We start from the raw sequence: 7,798 nt of genomic DNA, 5'->3' as shown, positions 1-7,798 counted from the left end.
TTTTTTTTTTTTTTTTTTTTTTTTCTCAATATTATATTGCTGTAATATCCTTGCAACCAAGATCGAACAAATGTTACGATATCAGATCGATATCGTGCAGTAGTGGTTCCCTTCGATCAGCATATGGAGGATTATTAACCCGTCTCGACCTCACACGAGGTACGCTTTTTCTTTAAGTTAAGTGAAATCCATTCTCCTGGGTTTATGAGGCTCATACGTATACCGGAAGAAATTCCGTTGCTGCACTAAGACCAAGTTTGTAATTATCCGTTTTCCGGATAAAAATGCGCGTTACGGTTTCAATCTTCTTCGAGAATTGAAAAAATTGAATTTTTGTCTCTGGGCTGGTAATTAGTCACCGTTGACTATTGGTTATTTTGAGAAGGATTTAGATATAAGCAGGCTCATTCATAAATATATCAAAACATTTATGAGTTAATTAGATGTATCTAAAGTGATTGGATGTTGAATCCTGAATTATTTTTTGGACATAAATGGAAATATATTCAATATTACAATGAAAGTAAATTCTTTTCATTTTTTTTTAAAATAATATCTATAATATTCTTGATGAGGTTGTTTAATTATGATGTGCAATCTGTCTTTAATTAACAGCTTTAAATTGATAAATATTAATAGAACGTTATAAATATAACAATAACATCATTTACGTGTAAAACTGATTCTTCGTTTCACTAATGTGAATTTCAAACAATTACACAAAAATAAATCAATCTATGTTTCTATATACGTGTCTATATATAATTTCTTATAGTTTCAATCACATAACTTCACAAGTATCAATCAACGAACAAAAACGTTCCATAAACGTTAATGCTTGGTATTAAAAACAATTCGTATCGAAAAATACTCGATACATACTTTTAATCCTTTCGTTTACGTTATCCTTCGATCGATCTCGTTTCTCGTGGAATGAATTAACGTAATCGCAACATCGTACGATCATTATTGCCTTGTACAGCTATGCACATCGAGTATAATTGAGCATTACATGAGAATCGAGAGGGGCCTGAATCGGCACACAGCCGTATCACCGTTGGAAACACTTGAAATCCATAAAAATTGTTATTGCTTATCGTGAAATCGTTTACCTTAAATGATTCGTTCCGCCAATATAACCTTCCCCTCCCCCCTCCACCTGCCACCACCGAATAACAATTACGTGGAAACAAAATGACTCATCGAGTCTGTGCGAGTCGATTGTGTAAGCACGCTGACAAATGAAAGAAACGACTGATTCTTTTCTCGTGTGTTACGAGATATTGTTATACGCTCATATTTTGCATAATAATAAAATTGTCGCGAGCTTTTGTTGCTTTCGAAGATATTTGTCTCCCTTCGTATCTCGATGAACGAGTTAGAGGTTGCTCGATTAATTGAAAACAAGAATTTTCTAGATTGGATATGTGACTGTTTAATATTTCGTGGATTATCTTGATGAAGTAGTTTGAAAGAAATTGGAAATATAGAGAAATAAAAAAAGTAGTCATTTCTATGAAAATTAAGATAAGTTCTTGGTGTTATAAGTTTTTTTTTATCGATTTGAGAATATAAATTTTTAAACTTGAAATGTACGCACGATTTGAAAAAGAAACTTTGAAATATTAGCTTGATGTATCTTATAAAATTTTCTTCAACATTAAAAATTTAATTCTTCTTTTTCTGTGGATTAGAATCACGAATTTAATTAGCGTTTTTGATTAAAAGTATTATCTGCAATATTCGTATTTAATACAATAATATGTTACGAATAAATCTTTTCATCTTAAATGATAATAATTAAGATGAAACGTATTGAATGGCATTGGTCTGTTAAATTTGTACTCTGAAACAATATTTCATATGCATCGACACAATAGTTGTTCCTCTCATTGTTTGAAAATGTAGATTTCATTTTTTCTATAGATACATACCATTTTTTACATTTCATATTATTTTTGTTTACTTATGATTTATTATGATAAGCAAAAAATAATTACGTCAAGTTCAAATCGTATCGTATTCAATGAGAAACATATGCTGGAATAATAATTTTTTCTTTTATATATTAATTACATTTAAATAAAATTTATTATTTCTTTAGTCTTTAAAAAGTTTTCGTGAATGATGGGTCGAAAGTAAAGTGCCTTACATTTCAATATTTTATCACGTTTATTGACAATCGTATTTTTATAGACATGTCTAAAATTGGCAACGCCAATACGAATCGTCGTACATGTGAAATTCAACAAGTATCTACTATTCAAATTTCTCAATCGTACGATTGGACGTGGTTCAATGAAAACTTCATTGCTAATTCACCACATCTGACGTTACTGTAACATTTCCTCTGAAGATGTTAAACAGTGAAAACGTTTATATTGTAAATAAATGATGAAATTTAAAAAACAACCGTGCAGAAAATATTAATGTAAGAAATTTGTATGTACACATATATATATTTCATTCTAAATATCTCAATAAATATTGGAAATATTATTCTTAAATATTTTTATTATAATTGAAATTTTAACATCCCTTTTAATTTTCATCGTTAAAGAAAAACGTAAAAATAAATGAAAAAAGAATCATGCTATTTAAAAAATAAAATTTGTCACGAAATTAATAATACTCTAATTATTACTTATCTAACCTATCAACAGATTAGCCTTTCAATCAAAATCAAAACCAGAAAACGAAGAAAGAACGCATTCCCCCTCCATTGATTTTCCTTCTCAAAAAACGACCAATAATTTATGTCACCGTGCTTATCCTATTTAAAACAAACGAGTCAACTTAGGATAAATCGGTCTATCTCTCAAACCCACCTGACCCACTACAACGTAACGTCATCTCATCAATGACGTCACGAGCATTCGAATCCCCCGAAATCGGAGTCGAAAAAAGGTGGTGCAACGCGCGACACGAGGGGATTGTCGCTTGAAAACGTGGTGGAGATCCATTGTCGAGCACGTTTCTCACTCTCACGGGGCAATCTTTCACATTCTACGCATACTTTGCGCCCACCCAAGCCCATTCTGTCAGATAGGTGGGTATAACCTCCACACACAGTGGAGCTCGAGTCGGTACGACGCCTTAGGAGCCTTGGCAGTTTCGCGGAAGCAACAAGCTGTTTATGGCTGCTCCTCTCTCGTATCCCTCCTCCCTCCCCACCCTTTATCCCTCCTTGCTCTCTTCCACGCTCGGCTCAGCACGAGGTTGTTGCTGCTGTTGCTTCTCGCGCGTTACGTCTCTCGTCGGTATCGGTATCGCCGATCTCTCTCTCTCTCTTTCTCTCTCCTTCTACAAAAGGATAGGTTATGGAGAAAGAGAGCGAGGGAGAAAGTAACCGTAAGGAGGAAGAGAGAGAGAGAGAAGTAGAGCATGGGGGAACCCTCCAGGGAGTAACCTTCGGCGCGAACAGCGTGCCAAGTGGCTGTTTACATCAATTTTATCGCCGATTTCTGAACCCCGATGTCGGGACAGATTTCACGCGATCGCGTCTCTCTCCTTGCATCGAGTGGAATATCTTTGGCACATGAGTTGAGGAAAGGTGGGGCAGGGATGAATAAATGTGTCGGGAATTGCGTTTGGAATCGAAGGAATTTGCGGATACAAGGATTATTATATTCTTGCGTTATTTTGTAAATTTTTCGTGAATGAAACGAATTTCTCGCGCGTGAAAAAGTGTAACGGCGCGATATGATAAATGTACGATATTGAAAAAGTGATGAGGAATTTCACAAGTATTCACAACGTGTTAACTGTAATGAAACCTATAATAAATTAATTTTCCCTTGTTATTATTATCGTTTAGAAAATATTTCGTACGAAAACTAGTCCAATGATTTTGACAAAGAGTATCTCCAAGATCATCGAAATCAATGAGAAATATTCCTTCGTAAATAATTTGATTGTGTATCGATAAATTTTTCATTCCAATTTACTTAACCGCTTAAACGAGATTTATCATTGTTGTTCACGAGAAAAAAGAGAAATAGAATTTAGAATTTCTTGGTAGACGCGTAATTCCCTCTCAAAGTTGCAAAGTTCTCAATTGTGGCAGGGCACGAGAGAAACACGTGTTCAACGGGGGATGGAATGATAATTGTAATTAAATGCAACGTTCTAAATCCTCCTCCTATTTTTTTTTCGGCCGCGTCTTAATTAAAGCTTTTGTTCTAAACTCAGCCCGAATAGCCGAGGGAAACGTCCGTTTCGCCTGTGGTAACTGGAGCAAGGTGTAATAAATACTTGGCCGGCGTGCTAGCCGGGTTAGCCCAACTCGACTGTATAAAGAACACTCGAGGCTCGAGCGTGTGATGCGCATTAATTAAAATCTTCTTCGTCGCGCGAACCATTTTCTTTTCTTTTCCCTTCCTTCTTCCCTCTCTCTCTTCTTTCTCCACCCCTTCTTCTCCTCCCCTGACACATCCTCTCGAGAGCGCATCTCTGGACGAACAACCGATAGAGAAGAGTCTATTTGTCAAAGGAAGGGAGGGAGGTCGGTCGGTCTTCGGCGAGCGGAAGAAGGAAAAACGAGGGATTATCGGAGCTGTATCTTCCTCCTTTGGAGGAATTTATCCTCGTAAAGCCACGGGAGACACGACAATCAAAATCCTTGGCTGAAACTTTATCGATCGCGCGCGCCTCGCGTGATTCATGTACTCGACATGCAATTCCTGATCACCCTACGGAGTGTCCAGATAACAGAGGGAGCGAGGGAGGGAGGGAGGGAGGGAGGGAGGACGTGTCCACGGCGAGAAGCGTGCACAGATGACCAGGAAAGGCGATAAAGGGAGACGAAGGAAAGGAGAAAGGAGAGAGAGAGAGAGGCGTGTGTATACACGCTCGCATCTCTCGGGAGCCCGTTGCCTCCATCCCTCTATCCAACGCTCTCTCCCTCTCTCATCCCTGGTGTACCTCCCCCCCGCTGTACACACCAGCGTACGGATAGAGGGTTGCTCGGCAGCCGATCTGGGACGTGTGCTGGGCAGAGGCGAATACGAAGGTGGCCGGGGGTAAGTCGTAAGACGGCGAGCGAGAGCCACCACCACCACCCCCTCCCTCTCTGGAGAAAGACGGAAAGATATACACGTATATATATATATACATATATACACACGCACGCGCATACACACACATACACACATAACAGAGAGAAGACGGAGAAACGGTGAGAAACGGGATAGTAATAAGTGAGTCTCTCTCCCCCCGCCCTCCCGAAGCGGGACAGAGATACAGGGGGATACAGAAAGACGAAGGTTGGGGGGGAGGGGGTCCGTGGTAAGAGGAAGGGCAAGGAGGAATACGAGGCGGAAGGAAGAAGGGGGGTGGAGAGGTGGTGGTAGGTGGAGAGGCGGCGGAAGGAGGAGGGAAGAGAGAGAGAGAGAGAGAAAGGTAAGGGAGGAGGGGGGAGGGAGTACCGTTAATTCCCCGATACAATGCTCATATCACCTTCCCCTCTCCCTGACCACCCACCGCCGCCACCTTCGAATCGTCCCTCCCACCTTGCAGGTTCGCCTCGCGGACGTTCCTTGTCTTACTGGCAAACTTAATCGATATTTCACAGTTTCTTACCCCCTCCGCTCCCTACCCTCGCCCCGTCCCTTTCTTTCCCCCCGTGCTCAGGCCGTGCTCTCTCCTTCCATCTCGGGGGCCGCTCTTCGTGTCCGGCCGCAGAACAAGCGAGAGGGAGGGCGGTGGTGGTCCGTTGAACGGACAGAGAGGAGGAGAGGCATCTTCCTTCCCTCCAATCGCACTCCCGCCGAGCAGCAGCAGCAGCGGCAGCGGCAGCATGGGGCAGCGCCGGGGCGCGCCCCGCTGCTGCCTGCGGGAACTCTGTGTGCGAGTTGCAAATATCTATCTGCATATTGTATTACACGTCACGATAATGTACGCCCCCGGCTAAGACTTTCCCTCCCTCCATCTTCCCTCCTTCTCTTTATCGCGACTAAAATCTCTCTTTCTCTCTCTCTCTCTCTCTCGCTCTGTTTCCTCTCTTTCTTCAGTTTTTCTTTCCTCGTTCGAGCAATTACTTTTATCTATCCACGGAAATAATGTCCTCATCGAGTGTTCTTGGTACACGAGAGAAGATACGGTGTGGGCTCGTCGCAAGTGTCTTCCTTCTTCGTTCTCCGCTTTCGGTCGTAGATTATCCGTGTATCTTCGTTTCTTGACACTTGTTGGTGGTGACAAGTGAACGTGGTCATTGAACGCGGTACACGAGGGTGATTATTATTGAATGTTTGATAATTTTCTTTTCTCGAAGGTTATTCAAGAATTTAATTTTAATTAATTTTTTATCTTTGAAAATGTTCTTTTATTGATGTTGTTTGATTCTTGGTGGAAAACTATCGGTCTTTCTTTATTCTTTTACTTATCGTTTCAGATTATCGTTTGTAGATCACGCTTAATATGTCTTTCTGTTTTTTTTTTTTTTTTTTGATACTTATTAATCATATTGATTTATGGAAATAAGATAAATTAAATATTCGGTAATAATTTTTTGTGAAATTATTTTATTAGTTTTTAAGTAAACTAAGTATTATCAAAAATAAATAAATCATTACGTTTAAATATAAATATTTTATAAATCAACTGATCAGAATTTGGCCTTTGCCTTTCAAATAATTTCTACTACAATTTTTTTTCAATTTCATTTTTGAACGTGAAAAAAATTCAATAATCTAAATCTTTTCCATAAAGAGTTTGTAAAGTTTGTAAAGTATTATGGTAAAAATTATTCGTATTGTTTCGTTAGAAGAAAGTGGATCTGAAACATGGCAATGATATCGAAAGAAATCTTCGAAAGAACAAAAATCAATTTTAAATAACTCGATTAATGCAAATATTCGAAACTTTCTTTCCTTTATACTTTAGATTCCCGATCATTTTAGAAATTTTTTTCTAAAATCTATCATTCTATTTAAAACTGCATCAGATATAATATTAAACAAATGATTTGTTCTCTGTTGTATTAAAATCGTGTTAAACGAAACCCAGAGCTCGGAGGAATGTCAACAAAAACACTGTGATGGAAACATTCGCACTATAATACGAGGGTTATATCTAATTGTAAGTTTATTAATACATTCGCTGTTCAAGCACCGTCGATTTAACATGTGATATATCCCATCCATCCGTCGATAGTTTTTCGACAGTACATCGATAAGGATCGACGAATTACATTACTCATTCACTGCGAAAGAAATATCGATACCACTGCTGTATTATCGAAACGTTATCAACGGTAGCATACGTGCTATCCATCCACAATTGCAAACTCAATGTAATTTAATATCATATCGCACTCCTATTGTTATTCGATCACATCGAATAATTTATCTTACTAAAAAATCAGAAATAAATCGGAAAAAATATCTCTAATGTTGTATCGAAACCTAGAAACTAACTCAGAAATATTCGTAATAATAAAAATTCGAAATTCGAATTTATTAATCCGTATTATATATGAAAGGATCGTCGCAATTTTCGTGTTTTCCCTCGAAAAAATTTATATATATTCATCCAACTCGAGCAAACTTACTTCCCTTCGCTCTGGTTCTTCCACTTCCGGTCTCTCTCCTATATTCGGCCATCATAGAATAGGTCGCAACGTTGCATCGTTGTTCATCCAAGCGTCAAGGACGATTCATTCTTTACCGTGAAACGACACGACGACGACGACGACGACGACGACGACGACGATGCCTCATTATCGTAATTGGACAACGCGCCTCCATCGGCGATGAGAATCGGTATACCGGGGTGCCGATTGGCCCCCCCTCCACCTGAG

The 7,798-nt window shown here is 38.9% G+C and overlaps 1 long non-coding RNA gene across 1 annotated transcript in view; it reads right to left on the bottom strand.

Moving 5' to 3' along the window:
- Positions 1-7,560: 7,560 nt before the first annotated feature.
- LOC102674791 overlaps positions 7,561-7,798 on the bottom strand; it is a 91,962-nt gene continuing 91,724 nt past the window's right edge. Inside the window, exon 3 of the long non-coding RNA XR_422126.2 lies at positions 7,561-7,793. This is a non-coding gene — a long non-coding RNA (uncharacterized LOC102674791). The remainder of the gene's footprint in view (positions 7,794-7,798) is intronic.

Source organism: Apis dorsata, unplaced genomic scaffold (assembly GCF_000469605.1).
Source record: "Apis dorsata unplaced genomic scaffold, Apis dorsata 1.3 scaffold_342, whole genome shotgun sequence".
Taxonomy (NCBI): domain Eukaryota; kingdom Metazoa; phylum Arthropoda; class Insecta; order Hymenoptera; family Apidae; genus Apis; species Apis dorsata.
This window is presented reverse-complemented; position numbering and strand designations above follow the sequence as displayed.